Raw genomic sequence first — 18,186 nt, forward strand, 5'->3', positions numbered from 1 at the left:
CTTCTGGGAGATGGGAAGTGGGGACAGGAGACTCCCAGGTGTGTCAGTCAGCCTGAACCCTGGCCCAAACAAGGAGGAAGGAGAAAGCTGCCCCCTGGACAGCGAAGCACCTTCTCGCTCTCTCTCTCCTCCCCCTTCTCTCTCCTCTCTGTCTCTCTCTCTCTCTCTCTCTCTCTCTCTCTCTCTCTCACACACACACACACACACACACACACACACACAATCACACAGAGACAGACAGACACAGACACACAGACAGAGGCAGACACACAGAGACAGAAAGACAGATACACAGACAGTCAAACAGACATAGGTGGGAGGAGGAGTATTAAAAAAAGATTAGGTTAGCCTCTGGGCATGCCCTCTGGGGATTATACAAACTAGGTTAATGAAGGTAGAAAGGCTGATCCTAACTGTGGGTGGGTTCATCCCACGGCTAGAGTCCCAGACTAAGGGAACAGGAACTAGTGAGCTGAGCACCAGCGTCTCTCTCTCTGCTCCTGGCCTGGGACACACTGTGACCAGCCAACTCCCCACACTCCTACACCACGTTTGCCCTGCCTTCCAACCCTGAGCCCGAGGAAACCCTTGCTTCCTTCAGCTGCTTTGCTTAGGCCTTTCATCTCAGTCACTAACACAGAGACCAGTGTCCAACAGAGGGCTCAGGTCGAGGTGGAGCCACAGACAACATATAAATGGCAAAGAGATACTGGGAACAGTAGTTAGTGGCACAGTGCAAATAAAACCTACAGTAGCCATCATCAGGACAAGCACTGGAGAGAGGAGACCCTTGCACAGCAGCACAGCTGTTGTGGTTCAAAGCATGAAGTTAAGAAACTAGAGATATCTGATCTCCTAACTGTCCACCTGTGGATGAACAGGCAGCAAAATTAGCACATGCACACAACGGAATATTACCCAGCCATAAAAATCAGTCAATAAACAAACAAACAAATAAAGCAAGTCTTAACACCTGCATCAGAGTGGATAGAAAAGGAGAGCACTGTGCTAAGACAAGCCAGGCACAGAAGACATCCCTCACTCTCATAGGTGGAATCTAAGTCCATCTCACAGACATAGGGCAGAACTGCTGGGGGCAGCAGCCATGGTCCAAAGCCTCCAGACGGACTGGAGAAGTGGTGGAGTTGCAAGGCGCTGTGGCAACCACTGTGACTGGTAGCACTATCCCCATGCCTCTGTCCCAGATGGCGGTTCTAGCCTCCCATCTCTTCTCCATCCCAAGAGTCTCCAGCACAGGACTCCCCAGGGCTGGCCCCAGCACCCCCATGGCTCTGGGGCGTGTGAGGGCTGGGGAAACACATTGTCCAGGCAGCCAGGCGCCACTGCCCGCTACTTTGCTTGCTTTGCTTACTAGGTTAAGGAACCCAGGTCACCATTTCCTCAGCTTACCCAGTTTGCTGCAAGTCGGAAGGCCAGTGAGGCATGGGAACCTCTCCGGGAGGAAGCTGCCTAGTGCTCACCAGCCCCGCCCACACTTCCAGGGTTCTCACCACACCCATCCCTCCAGCTCTGCCTTGGAAGGAGCAAGAGTTGCTGCTTGCTAGTGCTGAGGGGAGGACCATCACGTGACCATAGGGTGGAGGGTTCTGTGTCTCACTCTCAGCCTGGCTCTGTAGGGGCCCGTTCATTGTACAGACACCTGTAGGAAGTGACTTCTGTCCAGCTCCTCAACCCCTGTCTACCCTCCCCATCTGTACATTAAGCAAGCATATGCAGAAGCAAAGCACTGTCCTACCCGTAGCCAGCCCAGTGCTGCAGACAGTGAAGGCAGAGAATCCAGGAACAAGGCAGCTGGGGATCTCAGGGACCCAGCTGGTAAAATGCCCTTCCAACAACATAGGGGCGCGTGGGGAATGAAGTTACTATGTAGACCAAACAAAGAGTAAACAGGCTATGGCATGAGCCCAGGAGTCTGGGGCCCTGTCTCCAGGGTGCTGCACATATTTGGAAACGTTCTCCCCAAGTGCTGTCTGGGCAGCTTGTAGTCACCCCAAGACATTTTTAAAGGCAGGCACAAAGGAGAGAAAAGACATCCCCGGCTGTATCTGTAGAGGGCGGGCTCTGCGCGAAGAGCACGGACCTGCCCGGCCCCTGCATCTGGCACTATTTGCTAGGATGAAGATGCACCCAGTGTCAGCACAGGTCGGCCAACTGTGCCCACAACCACAGGGCCTGTGTACGCAGACACAAACACCGAGGATCATCATCAGAAGGGATGGATGCAGACAGCTCAATGAGCTTGTAGAGGCCATCTCAGGGTGGTAAGGAAGAGATCCAGCAGGAAAGACAAGGGCTGGACGGCGGCTCTGTGGAAGAGGCATGCGCAAAGTCCCAGTTCCATCTCCAGCTTCCCTCCTTTCCCTGGCTGTAGCAGGGGGACAGCACACTGTGTATGGCTGACAGGCAGAAACTTGCCCCTCCTGGAACATCTGACGCCATAATTGTGCTACCGGCTTGAAACCTTGAGGAGAAGGAGTTCTTTCAGACAAAATAGCTCTGACATTTATGATAACCCATAGAAAGCAGCCTGCTTTGCTCTGTGCTTCCTACACTAACTAATCTACAGCTGCATTTCTGTCATCTGCAAGTTGTGTGCCTTGCAATGGGAGCACTACAACCTATGTAACTGGGAGCACCTTGCCATAGGAGCACCACAACCTATGTAATAGGGAGCATCTTGCCATGGGAGCACCACAACCTATGTAACTGGGAGCACCTTGCCATAGGAGCACCACAACCTATGTAATAGGGAGCACCTTGACATGGGAGCACTACAACCTATGTAACTGGGAGCATCTTGCCATGGGAGCATCACAACCTATGTAACTGGGAGCAGGTTCCTGTCCTTCTCAATCATTCCAGAGGACTGTCCACTCTGTCCCCGTGTCTCAGGGGTAGTTTCCTAACTCAAAGCAACAAAGCCAGAGCTATTCGACATGGCACTTGAGGACATAAAACCCACGTACTTAGCCTTGAACTGTATGTCTCAGCTCCAAACCCTGCTGGTGGCTCTGGGTGAGGAGTCCACACAGGGACCAGCTTCTGCCCCAACCCCACACAGGGTTGCCTCTGCACCTTGGGGTCCCTGTACTGAGCACCCCAAATGCTCACCATCTGCAAATGACATTACTGGTCACCAGCTTGTTCCTGGGGATATATTCACTGCATCCCTGAGAGGCATTGCCCACTGCCCTCTACAGTTAGGAACTATAGGCACTGCTCTTCCTGCTGGCACAAGGAGACATGGCCATGAAGACAGAGGAGCTGGCAGAGGCAGAAGCAGCTTTGGTACAAGTCTCCTCAGGACAGTGTGGCATGTGCTTCCTCCAATACATAAGAAATCTTGTCCCTTCTTTCTTCCTTCCCTCCCTTCCTCCCTTCCTCCCCCCCTTCCTTCCTTCCTTCCTTCCTTCCTTCCTTCCTTCCTTCCTTCCTCCCTTCTTTCCTTCCTCCCTCCCTTCCTTCCGTATCTAATCCTCATACTCATGACTAGACTCCTGCATGCTGGGATGATGGGTAAGTATCAAGATACCTGGCTGAGAAATCATTGTTTTCAACCTTTCAGAAAAAGGCTGGATAGAAAGCCTAGTAAAGTCTGAGGCTATACCACCCTCAACTCGCCTGATTTTGCCTGATCTTGGAGGCTAAGAAGGGTCAGACCTGGTTAGTACTTGGATGGGAGACCGCCTGGGAATACTGGGTGCTGTGGGCTATAAAAAAAGGAAAGAAAGAGAGAAAGGAAGAAAGAAAAGAAAGCATAGTAAGAAACTAAAATAACTACAAATAACTCATGCTCTTCATCATGCCTCCCTGGTAGAGCCACATAAGGACGGGCATGGAAAAGGTACTGTGCCTGTTCTGCCTCTTACTTGCCTGCACTCACCCTCAAAACCACCTCAGTACCCACGCTGCCACCCCTTACGAGCAGGGCAAAGGGCCCAGCAGAGATGGGTCCCCAGCCATCCAGCACTCCTAGCTTAACCCATGTTCACCTGCTGATCCTGGCTTCTTGGAGTAGCATGAAGCCAAAACCAGAAAGGCCCACCTTGGCCAGGGAGGGACTATGTTTAAAAATATATTTATGACAGTGGGATTGCTAAAGGGACCCATCTCCTCAAATGCTGGGTCTTTCAAAGGTGCTTTGGACAGACCCAATAAATAGGGCCCAGGCTCCAGGAGGCTGGTTGGTTCTTGTTGTTTCTGGTGAGATGTCTTAGGTCTCAAAATAAAAAGTTCCAAAGGCAAGACAAATGAGATTTTTACATAAGCCATTTTTTTTTTTTTTACATTTTATATACATTTCCTCCAAGACTGTAAAGAGGATAGGGGCCCCACATCCCAGAATGCCTCAGTGCAAGCTACCTAGTATCGCTCCATGTTGGACAGACCAATAAATTACATGGTACCGGCCAGCAGGGCCAAAAGGGTTCTGCCTGGGATGCCTGGCTATCTGTACTGCTCCAGCAAACCGAAAGAACCTCCCACAAGTACTCAGCAAACAGGAAAGGACACTCAAAGAATTCACCCACAACCGTTCATGAGTGAACAAGTCTCCTGTAGCTCAGATGTAGCGCTGATGCAGTGAAAGAATAATTGTTCTATTAAGTAAGACCAGTATTATCATCTTTAAATCAGAGACTGAGACAGGAAGACCTGGGGCCTTCACCGTGCTTGCTCTGTGGTACTAACCCTGGGGTCTTATCAGCTCTGCAGCTGTGGGATTGTCCCATAGAGGGTGCCAAGACCCTGGGTGGCCTCTAGCTACAGCCCTGCTCCCTAGCACCAGCTGCACCTTGAACCTATCCCAGCAGCTGTCCAACCTTGGGCCCCACACCAAAGGGATCCTGGACCCTTCTTAGTTCAAACATCTTGTGGCTTGGAACCCTGAAATACTGCTTGGAAAGGAACCCAGTAAGGAAGCTTGAAATCCAGTATTTCTGATGTGTGTGTCTGTGTTTGAGTGTGTGTGTGTGCCTGTGTCTGAGTGTGTGTGTGTCTGAGAGTGTGTGTGAGTGTGTGAGTGTGTGTGTGTGAGTATGTGTCTGTGTCTGAGTGTGTATGTCTGAGAGTGTGTGTGTGAGAGAGTGTGTGTCTGTGTCTGAGTGTATGTGTCTGACTATGTGTGTGTCTGTGTGTGTTCATGTGTAACTGGATGTAAGTTTTGTGTGTTAAGCCAGAAGTATGCAATGGGCATAGAAACAATTTCCATGAAAAGGTCGCTGAGGACCAGCAAAAGGTGTTTGCCATGTGTCCCCGGTGACCTGAGTATTATTCCTGAAATCCACATGGTGGAGAGGAACTGATTCCCGAAAGTGTCCTCTGACATCTTCACTCATACGCTGGCACGCTGGTACTCACACTCTCAGGCACATACACAGGTAGGGAGGTCACGGAGCTGGAGGAGGTGAGACAGTAAGGAACCCCATTTAGGGGATGCCACCCCCACTAGAAAAGCCAGTGTGTGCAAGGAGCCACAGCCATGATTTATGGCCATACCTAAAAACTCCTCCTCCCTTCAGGAATGGAGCTTGGGGTTGATGAGGGAAGAATCTGAAGCTATAGTGGAAACGACTCACCCTGCAACAAACACTCAACGGTCTGGAAAACAGTGACCTGGCTTTATAGAATCTGGTTTGGTGGGTATGAACAGAGGGACAGACAGGACCGCCACAGAAGGGAGCAGACTGGACAGGAAAGGTGACCTTGGCAGAGGCCACCCCGTCACCACCCCTCCTGTCCAGTTAGACCAACGGTCTTAATGCGATTGGTGCCTCCCTGAAGGTGCCAGGTCACCTACTTCCACAAAGTCACCTACTAAAAATACAGGGCTTACGGGGAGGGAGGGCGGGCAAGGCAGCACTGTCCCAGCACGGCCACACTGGCCAGAGGCCACTGTTCACAGAGCCTCTCACCCAGGGGCTGGGGTGGAAGGGTGAACAGATGGTTTGGGTTCTTCAAATTCAGGGCCAGTTGCTCTGCAGAGGAGACGCCTGAGGCTGCCATGTTCTTGTGAAGAGAGATACAGAGATACAGTCACCAGCTCCCCGTGTCCCCAAGCTGGCCTGGTCTCAAATGAGCCGCAAACCGGACTAGCCCTTAGCTGTGGGCCCCTAGAGGTTGGTCACATTCATTTACAGAGCAGGCAGCAGCCATAGGCCCACAACATTGCAGCCTCTAGCACCCCTCATTTTTCTGGGTAGGCAGTGTGGAGCTGGGGCTGAGCCTGGGCCTTCTGCTCCTTGCTCCTTATAAAACCCCTTCATCTACTCTCCTGCAGTCCGCAGGCCGAGCTCATGGAACAAGAGTCCCTGCCAGCCAGGCTAGTGGCTGTCAGCCCTGCTGGTCCTACTTGGCAGAGGGAAGAAAGCCTCCCATCTCATCTCTGCCACAGCTATCTTAGGTAGAAGCAGCCCCCGCTGAGCACAGCACCAAGTTCCCCATCACAGGGGTTCCAATGACCCCTGCTGGGCATCTGGAAGAGCCATTTGGCCATTCTGCTTGTTGCCCGTGTCCCTGCTCTGTCTGTCCACAGCTAGCCTGGTCCATCTGCAGGCCCCCACAGCCATATCCACTCATACCACATGCTTGGTAGGATGCAAACTACCCATCTCCCCACAAGCACCCCAAGATGGATGGCATCCTGAGTAGATCAAATACAGGTAGATAAAGGGTTCCAAGAGTCACATGTCAATCAGAGCAGTCCCAGGCCTGTCCCCAACCCCAGAAGTAATATACATCATCTGTCAGTATTAAGCGCTGTCTCTGAAGCAATAGGCTTTGGCAGCTCCCACTTTCCCAGGACAGTAGACAGCAGGAACCCCTCTCTGGAGCCCTGACTCATCTGCTTAAAACCAAGTCTGTACAGGCCCATGCTGTAGCAGGTGACCAGCGTCACCACCTACTCCCGCAGCCGTGCAGGTGCACTCCCAAGGCCCCTCCCCTTATCTTCAGGTGCTTGATAATCTAGGGGAGGGCGGCAACATTTCCCCATGACTTTGTACACTGCGTTTTCTGAAGACGGGGAAAGGGTCACACTTGAGGGTGCACACTGGTCCTTCAGTCTCTGTGGGCTCCTGCCTACCCTCACTGTCCTCTCAGCCTACAGAAAGCAGGCAGACCAAGGACACAGGAGGGGCTGGCCTGCAGAGCTCAGCCTGTGAGCCTCCTGCCTAAGCAGCCAGCCCACAGATGAGCTCACCCTGTGGGCTGGCAGTCTGCTTTCTCCAGGAAGCCATCTTGCCGGACACATGAATCCTATCTTCCCACGTCAGGAGCAAATACTGAGACCTCTGACCTCTAACCTCTGAGACCTGGCACTGCACCTCTCTCACCGCTCGTGCAAAGGTGGGAGGGAAGCCAGGAGTCTTAGGAAGCCCCAGTCTACAACTCCTTACTTCCACCTCCTGGCTCCAGCTCCAGCAGACTTCACGTCGGTACCTTGTTCTCTGGCACCTGAGCCTGCACACCTCAGGCTCTGTGGACTTCATGAAATCACTCTCAGGTGGACAGAACCTGACTCCAGTGGCCTGCATGCCCAGGTTGGCTTATCCCCCATGGAAGTCCACAGGTGCTCCCTCTGCCTTCTTCAGCATCTGAGGCCTTTCATCAGCACCAGGACAGAGGGAGCGTGGTGTCCTTTGGTCTCCTCTACTCCCAGAGGCCATAGCCACTTGCTAGCTTTGTCCCCAACCTTGTTCCAATTGCTGACAGCACTCAGTCTTGCGAGCCCAGGCTCTAAGCAGTGAGTCCAGTGTGGCTAAACAATGAGCCACCCCACCCCCCAAAGCATTGTGATGGTTCTGCTCTGGCCCATGGGTACAGTTACTGTTCTGGTAATCTGTAGCTTTGAGGTGGCTCTTCTTTCACTGTTCCTGCCTGACAAACAATACTAATGGGCTTTCTATGTTGTCTACATACTGTATATATACTCCTAAGCTAATCTGTCCAGCCAGGGAGGAACACCAGCCTTCTGTAGAGAGCAAGTTCCAGGGACAGAGAGACACACACACACACACACACACACACACACACACTCACACTGAACTCATGGTGCTGGTTTGCAGCTCAGTCCTGCAGAGAGGCCCAGGGCCCTCCCTAGCATGGGAGAGGGAGACTGCCTACCTACTGAGGTTAATTGTAGGACTGGGCAGTAAGGCTATCCCACCCACCTCTCCTGCTGGCCACTGGATGTACATTCTAGGGTCTGCCAAGATGGCCGTGTAGCCTTAAGAACGCAGGAACAGTTCTTTCTTGGTCCCTCACGCCATGGTTTCATTGACTCCCCCACAGCACCCTGTTCTCCCGGGGGCTGGGGTGCAGCTCTGACTTCTGAACCCAAGCCAGGTAGGCATCAACACCTGGTACCTGATTGTGAAATGGTGGGGCTGTGGATGACTCTGGGTAAAACTGCCTAATGGACCTCTCACGTTCTCTCTCTCTCTCTCTCTCTCTCTCTCTCTCTCTTTCTCTCCTCCCCTCCCCTCCCCTCCCCTCCCCTCCCCTCCCCTCCCCTTTCCATATCCCATTCCTATGGCTTGGCTTCCACAGTTCAAAACAGCAATGCAAAATCCCAGGTATAAACAATTTATATTTTAAATTATTTCTTTTATAACACGCTGTATTCCTTGTCCTGGTTTCTGAGTGGTTGTGTTAGCTACTGTTTGTAAAGATTTGTGCACATAATCTTTAAATTCAAGTGCACCATGGGCAAGCTAGCAACACATCCATAGGGTTTGAGCACACCTGTGGCTCCGGTATTCATCGGGATGGAACCAAGGGTGAGGCAGGACTGAACTTTTGCAGACAAGAATCTTAACTTTCCCCTCACACCAGTCTAAAGCCTGTGGCCCTGCAGGAAGAGCTAGCACCTTATTAGACAAGGGGTATGCACTCGCACTCCTAAGACAAGCCCATACTTGAGAGCGCTACTGTCAGGTGTGAAGTGATTCACCTGAAGCTCTGACACCCCTTGGTACCCAGGGTCCCCTCCCAACTCCCAGTCTGGCAACGTGGGGCAGACAGAATCCCAGGGCTTCTCCACTCCGTGCAGCAGAAATGCATCTTCTTAGAACTAACCCCGCACCCACCCCACCCCAACCCAGTTCAGCATTCTCTCTCTTCTAAAGATGTGGGTAATTTTGCAGCATAAAAACACACTCTGCTGAAGGACGTGCAGGTTCATTCCAACACCTGGGAATCTGCCGATAAAGTGGATGCCAGGGCCATGATTCTGGCCCTAATTAGCCACAGTGAATGGACACCCCTCCCTCAAGCCCACTCTGGCTGATGGTGGTCCAAGAGAAATACTGGCTCATCAAAGACAGCAAGTGACACCCCCATGGGTGTGCTTCTGCAAGCATGAGACTGGTTAGTTACCCAGTGGCTGGTTACCCAAGAAGTCATTTCACAACCGTGGGAATGGAGCTGTGAGGGAGCTGTGCAGGCAGGAACATCCCTCAGGATATCAGCAACACCCAGTACCCATCCAAATCACAGCAGCGATGCTGAGCCTAAACTCAGCACTCTCCCGTGAGCAGAGGAGGTCGCTACCCTAGAGCTATGTGCCATCTGTCCAGCACACTCAACACGACAGCTCAGCTGGGTGAGCACAGAAAGATGCTGGGAGCTGCCAGGCTGCTTGCCACCCATCCTGTGCCAATCAAACCCAGAGTCTTAGTGTAGCCTCACTGCCTTCCGAGGGCGAAGTGGCTATGCACTTCTAGAAGCCACCATGCTGAGATCCGGACTCTGTCGTCTCCTTTACTAGGTAGCATCTGTCTGCACATAAGAGATAGGCACTCAGGGAAGTCCCACTGCCGTGGCAGTAGCAACAACAGGCATCCCAAAGGATGCATCCAAAAGAGGCCAGCAAGCCATCAGAGGCAAGTGTTACTCGCCCAAATTTTTGAGAGACCTGCTTTGGAACTTGGGCAATGAAGAACCACAGGCCCAGAAGCCAGACTGGAGGAGGACACTCATCTAGCATCAGGGTGGAGGCAGGGGATCTGGAGAGGGCCAGCAGGGTCTAAGAGATGCCCCTGTGACTCCCCTTCAGTTGGCGTGGATATTGGAGCACAGTCACCCTTACCTGTGCCAGCAGGCAGATCCCCAGCAGAGCTGTAGGTGGCTCAGAAGTAGCAGGAGGCAGACTGAGCTGGCTTTTATCCCCAGTGCTGGGAGGAGCTGGACCCAGGCCCTGACACCTGATCACACCTGACAGGATTCTGGACCAGAGACAGAGCAGGGGTGTGGCCTGGAGTAAGAGCCCAGCCAGACTCCTGCCCACATCCACCAAGGACCCATGTGTGCCCACAGAAAAGGTCCTTATCTAAGTGCCCAGAGTGAAGTCTGAGTCTGGCTAGCCCCGCCACTTAATTAGAATCACTGAAACAGCTACAAAAACCCAAACACGTGGCTCCACATGGAAGGTAGAGGCTAATCAGGAACAGAAAATGCCTTTTCTCCACAGCCCAGTGAAGGACAGAGGGTGCTTCACAAGCCTTCTCCCACCTAAGCCCACTTTCCCTTGCTTCCCGACCATTAGCTGTATCTAGGAAAGTCACGGCTCATCAGCACTTAACAGCGTGGCCTCTTAGGCAGGGCAGGCACTAAGTGGGGGTTTAAGGTGAACAAGTTAAAAGGAAAAAGTCAAGTGTGACTGGACCACACATGAACCAGCAGTGGGAGACAGCAATCCTGAGACCACAAGGAAATACAGAAATAGAAGCAAGCAGGCCTAGGGAATGAGTCCCTGTGGCCCAGAGAACAGCTGCCCACTCTCAGTCCTCCTTGCCCCAGGGAGCACTCTTAGAAGGGGATCCTGCTTCTCAAGGTGCAGACACTGGGCTGTAAGATGAGAAACAAGTGCTTTTTGGTCTTAGTCCTCAGTTCTTCATGGCCCCTGACAGTGTAGCTCCTTATTACTGAGTCATAGTTTAGAAGTTCCTAATTAGCTCTTCCAGTCATGGCCTGACACACTAATGAGCTATCCACTATAGCCTTCGGCTGGGGTGGTGACTGGAGAGGCCCTGTGACCAGGGCACTGAAGACCTGACAGAAGAGAAAGTGGGGAATAGCCTTGAAGGAACTGGCACAGGAAACAACTTCCTGAACAGAACACTGATAGCTCAGGCACTAAGATTGACAATTGGTAAATGGGGCCCCATGGAACCAAGAAGCCTCTGCAAGGCTAAGGACACCATCAATAGGACAGAACAGCAGCCTATAGAATGGGAAGATCTTCACAAACCCCACATCTCACAGAGGGCTAATATCCAAAATATATAAAGAACTCAAGAAACTAGACATCAACAAACCAAACAATCCAATTAAAAAATGGGGTGCCAATCTAAACAGAATTCTCAATAGAGGAGTCTCCAATGGCTTAGCAACACTTAAAGAAGTGTTCAACATCCTTAGCCATCTTGGGACTACAAATCAAAACTATTTTGAGATTCCATCTTATTATACGTGTGAGAGCAGCTAAGATCAATAAGGCAAGTGGCAGGTCACGCTGGCCAGGGATGGAGCAAGGGGAACACTCCTCCATTGCTGGTGGGAGTGCAAACTTGTAGAGCCATGATGAAAATCAATATGGCAGTTTTTCATAAAATTGGGAATTGATCTACCTTAAGACCCAGCTATACTACTCTTGGGCATATACCCAAAGGACACTCCATCATACCACAAGGACATTTGCTCAAGTATGTTCACAGTGGCTTTATTCATAATAACCAGAAACTGGAAGCAGCCTAGATGTCCCTCTTCTGAAGAATGGATAAAGAAAATGAAATACATTCACACAATGGAGTATCATTCATCTGTGTTACATCATAAAATTTACATAAAAATGACATCATGAAATTTACAGGCAAATGAATAGCTAGAAAAAACTCAGAGTGAGGTAACCCAGACCGAGAAAGACAAACATGGCATGTACTCACTTATAGTGAATATTAGCTGCTAATAAAGGATAATCACGCTGTAATCTACAGACTGAGAGAGGGTGAGTAACACGAAGGGCTCTGGGGAGTGAAGTGGGGGTGGGGTCGGATGCATAGAGCTCCCTGGGAAGGAGAAATAGAACAGATTTTGCAGGCAGACTGGGGAGCAGGGATGGGACTAGGTAGGATCTGGTGGGGGGGTGGAGGGAGAGAGTACAAGGAGAGGCAGCTGGAATTGAGGGGACAATCTGGAAACCTAGTGCAGTGAAAACTCCCTGGAATCAACGAGGGTGACCCTAGTGAGGACACCTAGGATACAGAGTCTAAACCAGTCATCTTCTGTAACCATGCAAGGCTTCCCATGGTGGGGCTAGGATGGCAACACAGCAATAAAACCTTCCACCCACATTCTGTCCTCCCTTAAGATCTGCTGTGGCCATGGTGGCTCAGAGCTCCTGGGAGTGACCAAGCAATGGCTGCTCTCATTAGAAGCCCACACCACAAGAGGGAGCCCATGCCTGGGGTTGAATAGGCCAGAGACCTAGGACAAAATAGGACCAAAACAAAAAGGAAGGAAGCGGGAAGGGAGGGAGGGAGGGAGGGAGGGAGGGAGGGAGGGAGGGAGGGAGGGAGGGAGGGAGGGAGGGAGAAAGGAATGGAGGGAGGGAAAAATTAATGAAATGACCCCTAGTCATGTTCAGAAATCCTCAGAGCTCAGTGCTAGTCCCGTCAGAGAGGCTGCCTCCAGCAGCTGATGGGAGAGAATGCTGAGACCAAGCAGCCACACATTAGGTGAAAAGCCACACATTAGGTGAAAAGGTCACAGGTCTCCATCCAGTCCCTCCCCGGGGAGCTCAGGGAACCCTTGGAAGAGGGGGAGGGGAACTGTGGGATCCTGAGGGATTGAGGAGCTTGGGCAGTGGAGCCGGCAGCACTCTGAGGTGACAGCTTGTCTGTCCATGTTTAGCTCTGAGGACACGGAATGGATTCATGACATTTCTTCTGCGTGAACACAGGACAGCAGCCTAACAATTCAAACCTACTTTCAGATTAGACAGTGGTGCGGCAGTCAATCTGTAACATTCCATATATGTATTATGATAAGTCATCTGAGCTGACACTTCTACTCTGCCATCTGCCAGAGGCATCTGTGCCCCAGTCAGCAAATTACCGAGAGGAGAGACAGCAAGTGCCAGGATCAAGAGAGGCCCTTTGGAAAGGTCTGCCTCAGCCAGGAGCAGATAAGACAGCCTACAAATTGGCCCCAGCCTTATGCAACAAGCCAAAGGACCATCAAAGCTGCTGTGTCCAGGACATGGGAAGGTGAACTACAGCAAATCCATTAATGTTACTACTGACAACAAAAGATAAAGGGAGAGAAGGGACAGCACGGCTCAATGAGATGTGAGGAAAAGCTACCTGCCACAGAGACTTGTGTTCTGGACCCATCCGCAGCCATTGTGCTAAGGAGGGACAGGAGGAAGAACTGGTAAGGCAGTCTCAGCATGCAGGAGGCTGAGGCCGGTGGATCACTGCTGTTCACTTTAAACAGAGATCAGAAGAGAGACAGGTAAAGAGGAGTACTTCAGTGGCAGTGCTGGGTGGTTTCAGGAAGTCCAAGATGTTCTTAAGGCCAAGATAAGAAACAAAGCTTCCCATGAGGCCTTGCTCATGGGAGTCCAGAGCGACACACTCTCTGTGCACTCACCTGTGCACACAGCCTTTTCCTCTGGGCTCCACGCTGCCCCCAAGTCTCTCTTAGGTGTCTGCCCAGCAGCAAGCACACCTCACATAGGAAAAATATTCTTCCCTCCAGGAGGACATTGAAGTGTGGAAATGCAGGGTGGCCTCACACACTAGCACCTGCCTTACAGTCTATGCTGGAGGCCACACACTTCTCCATGTCTCCTGTGTTTCTGTGGGCTCAGCTCCTGATTCCAGCTCACACTGGGTGAACAGGGGATAGGCAAGGCCCACGCCAATGGGGATGACCCGGACTCATCACAGATGTCACCTCCCAGAGTTTTACCCAGAGCCCCATCCCAGCCTAGAGGTGTGCTAGCACTGTAGAGACCAGGTTCAGATGTAGCCTCAGCTTACTACGTGATGAACAGAACCTAGCAGATGGTAGCTATAAGACAGACCCAGGACACTCAATAGTGCAATCATGAGGCCAAACCCAGCAGATGGAGGCAGGGGTGCATCTGGCCTGGCCGGCAGAGGGCTGCAGGAGACCTTGCTGATGGACACTGCTGTCCACACAGGTCAGAAGCGCCAGAGAGGTGCACATGTGCAGCCCTTTACCTGTGTTCTACACATGGGACCACGGTGCAGGTAACAGACGGTCCTCAGTGGAAAGGTGTCGGAGGCCAGATTACTCTCCTCCTGCAGCCATTTGTCACCAGAGAAACTTACAAACAGCACCAGCTGGTGGGTCAGGTGCAGAGAGCCAGCTCTATATAACATGGAAGGCAAAGTCCACTTCCATGGAGACAGCTTACTGGGGCAGCCTGCAGGGTTATAAGGGCCAAGTCTCCCAAGTTAGTTGAACAGGTGGCCTCTGGCCCTAGCTGGCCCTCATGGGAAGATGAGCAGGCTAGCTCAACACTGCTCTCTAAACCAGAAATATGGGTCAAGCCCATTCCAGTTAACCGCCCTGAGCCATCCCAGAGCCCAAAGGCATAGGCGTGAGTGAGAGCATGCCCAAATAAACACACACTTCAGGACATTAATAAAACAAGAAGGCCTTTCAGTTGTTGTTTTAAGACAGAGCTTCTCGGGCTGGAGAGATGGCACAGTGGTTAAGAGTACTGACTGTTCTTCCAGAGGTCCTGAATTCAATTCCTAGTAGCCACACAGTGGCTCACAACCATCTGTAATGGGATCAGATGCCCTCTTCTAGTGTATCTGAAGACAGCTATAGTGTATAAATAAAATAAATTAAAAAAACTTAAAAAAAAAAAGACAGAGCTTCTCTGAACAGCCCTGGCTGTCCTGGAACGTGTTATGTAGACCAAGCTGGCCTTGAACGTGGAGAACCACTTGCCTCTGCCTCCCAAGCACCAGGATTAAAGGGGCGTGCTGCCATACCATTGCCTGGCAAGAAGAGCTTTTATAAAAGGAAGCAGGTCTGTGCAAACTGACAGCTAGAATCCAGCTATAGAAGCTGTCCCACAGAACTGCAGTTAGTAACTGTTTGTTTATCTTTTTAAAAATCTGTTTGCTTGCTTGAGACAAGGTACAACCTAGCCCAAGTCCAGGCTGTTCTCAAACTTGACACGGAACGGGAGAAGACCTTGATCTCCTGACCCTCCTGCTTCAGCCTCCCGCGTGCTGTGATAACTGGCACGGTCATCATGCTGGTGTATGCAGTGTTTGGGGGTCGCTCCCAAGGCTTTATACATGCTGGGTGAGCACTCTACTGACACAGGCTGCTCGTGTGTTCCTGGGAGCTTTCTGTGAGTTCTGGAAGATTAACTACAAGCCACTCTAGGTTGGCGCATCCTCCCGGAAGAGTGAAATCCTAGACAGAGTAAGGAACACAGCTTTATTTATTATACTTGATTCTGGTTCCATCTTTCCAAGCATATGCTACTTCTATAATTAAATTTTAAGTGTTGAGAACAAAGTTAACTCACATCAGGCTCCTACCTTTGTGTCTGCATGGCAGCAGGCTACCCACCCACCCTGCACCGATAAGACTCAGCTCTTCTTTCAAGAAAGTGCCTCCCTTTGCAGGATGTCTGCCATTACCAGACAGCCTGCCGGGGCGATGTCTGTGCCCTTTGCTCTCCCCTCACACAACCCCTTCAGAAGACAAAGATAATCTCCACCCAGCACAGCGAAACACAGTGAACCCTTCTGTAGCCTTCACCTATCTCCCCTTCTCTGTTCCTGCAGGTCACCCTGGGCCTCCAGCATCCACCCAGCACCTGCTTACTTCCTGCAATCTCAGACTTTGTCTGCGACCTTTGTCACCAGGACAACACACCTGGGCTACAGGACTCACATGACCAGAGAGAGGATTGTCCCCTATTGTTCTGAGAGACACAATTGAGAGCCCAGCCTCTGAAGAATTCTCATCCTGGCTGAAAACAACCTGAGCTTGACATTTAGGCCTTGCTGGGAAATAGCTCTGCTTGATATAGACTCAGATGGGCTCCCCTCAGGGCTGGCCACACTTCTGGAGTCCTCTGTGTCCCTGGGTGACCACACACACACACACACACACACACACACACACACACACACTGCCTCCTATCCCCCACCCCCTCCCGACTCCTAATTTGGCTGGCAAATCCCTTTTGGCCAATTATTTTATGCTGTTAGGTAAGGTCTCCTGCATACCCTAGAGAGTCTCAGCAAGGTCCAGAACTTCACAGTACTTCCTCCTACTGCAGGGCTCTCCGAATGTCCGGTCTTCCAGCACCCCACACTGTGCTGTGACCCCGAAGCATGCACCTTTCCAGATGTTTACTAGCTATTTGAATGGTTGCATTTATTATTTTTTTCTGAAGATTTATTTATGTATATGAGTCCACTGCAGCTGTCTTCAGACACACCAGAAGAGGGCATCGGATCCCATTACAGATGGTTGTGAGCCACCATGTGGTTGCTGGGAATTAAATTCAGGACCTCTGGAAGAGCACTCAGTGCTCTTAACTGCTAAGCTATCTCTCCAGCCTCATTTATTATTTTTTATATTTATATTTATTTTGGGGTGTTGCATGCCATAGCATGCATGCGGTGGTCAAAGGACAACACACAGGTCAGTTCTTCCCTTCTGCCATGTTTCCTGTGGTCAGACTCAGTTGTCCAGCTCCTAAGGAAGTGATAAGAATCACTGACACGACTTGCTGGCCCTTGCAAGCTTCCAAGAGATGCCAGCTGTAGGAAGAATGTGTTACTATAAATGTCAACATTCGCAGTGGGATAATCTGTGTGCTGTTCCTGTCTTGCCTCTCATGGAGTCGAGCATCAGTGGGCTGTGGGCACTGAGCTGACCCCCGATCCAGTTTAGGCCTCACTCCTAGCTTCCCAGGTCCACCAATGTCCAACCTCAGGCACTTCTCCCACCTCATTTCCCAGCCCTCAGATGTGATACAACCAGAGTCCATGTCCCCATGGTGAGGTACACTCAGTGCCTCTCACAACTTATTTTCTACAGAGCTCTGCCAAGCAGTTGTCTACCCCTGCCCCCAGACTCAGAAGGGTCACAGCATCTGCACTGTCCCATCTGGGCAATCTCTGGCCACACATACAATTAACCATGGTGGTACATGACTTTAGAATCTCTGTGTCTTTGGTGAGGAGTACTGGTTCTCGAGAATGTAGTTCTGTGTAAGCAGTGCTCACTTTGCAGAAACACCAAGAGCGTGAGTGTGTGTGTGTGTGTGTGTGTGTGTGTGTGTGTGTGTGTGTGTGTTTACCAGGAGAAGGACTGCCCCGAGCGCCAGTCAGTCAGAACTGCTGTGGGTACCCTATGGGACTAGCTATCCAACTGGGGAACAAAGGAAAAGTTAGATACTGTCTTCAGGAAATCATAACTATAAACAGAAAAAGTGTGAGACTAGAATTTGGTTGCTACAATCCTAGATCTATTTTGGACTAAGGAGGGAGGGCTTATGCCAGGATCTCACTCTGCAGTCCATACAGGCCCAAACCACATGATGCCCCTGCCACAGCCTCCCAAGTGCCGGGATAATAGGAATGTATTATTGCAAAGGCATAGCTCCTACTTATTCAAAATATGTTTGATGTCGTAAATAAAATAGTGGATTTCAGAATATTCTTGGATACAGTTTTGTCCCAGAAAGCTAAACTACCCACCCACTGCCTGCCAAGAACTGGGACATTGACCTAAACCATGACCCTGCAGTCTGAACCAAGAGATCTGCATGACAGACAGCACCCACTCTACAGATATCTTCTGGGTCATGGAGGAAAGGCAGGAAGCCACCTGATCCAGGTTTGACCATGAAGGATGAGCCTGTGGTTCAAGCTCCTTCATTAAAAGGCTCTGGGGATGGCATGAAGCTCCAAAGGATGAGGGCATGGGAATAGGCAGAGATGTCCCACCCCTGTCACATAGAACGTTAGGCTCTATTCTCAGGCCTTGTGACCCAGAACCCACTGCCGGACTGACCCAGCTAATATCAACCAACATCAGCCCCTGTGGCCTCCAGAAGGAGATGCACCTGCTCTGTTTCTATCAGGAAGCAAC

At 51.1% G+C, this 18,186-nt stretch overlaps 1 protein-coding gene across 7 annotated transcripts in view; it reads right to left on the reverse strand.

The window, feature by feature from the left end:
* Positions 1-18,186, reverse strand: part of Agpat3 (1-acylglycerol-3-phosphate O-acyltransferase 3) — an 83,324-nt gene that overhangs the window by 41,377 nt on the left and 23,761 nt on the right. The window contains exon 1 of one of the 7 annotated variants that reach the window (XM_006513721.1): positions 10,109-10,557. The exons of 5 other annotated variants lie outside the window; for them this stretch is intronic. The gene's annotated coding sequence lies outside the window, so the exon portion shown is untranslated. Of the gene's footprint in view, positions 1-1,410; positions 1,472-10,108; positions 10,558-18,186 lie in introns of those variants that run through there. One more of the 7 variants, XM_006513723.4, reaches the window with a different exon arrangement.

Source organism: Mus musculus, chromosome 10, assembly GCF_000001635.26.
Source record: "Mus musculus strain C57BL/6J chromosome 10, GRCm38.p6 C57BL/6J".
NCBI lineage: Eukaryota > Metazoa > Chordata > Mammalia > Rodentia > Muridae > Mus > Mus musculus.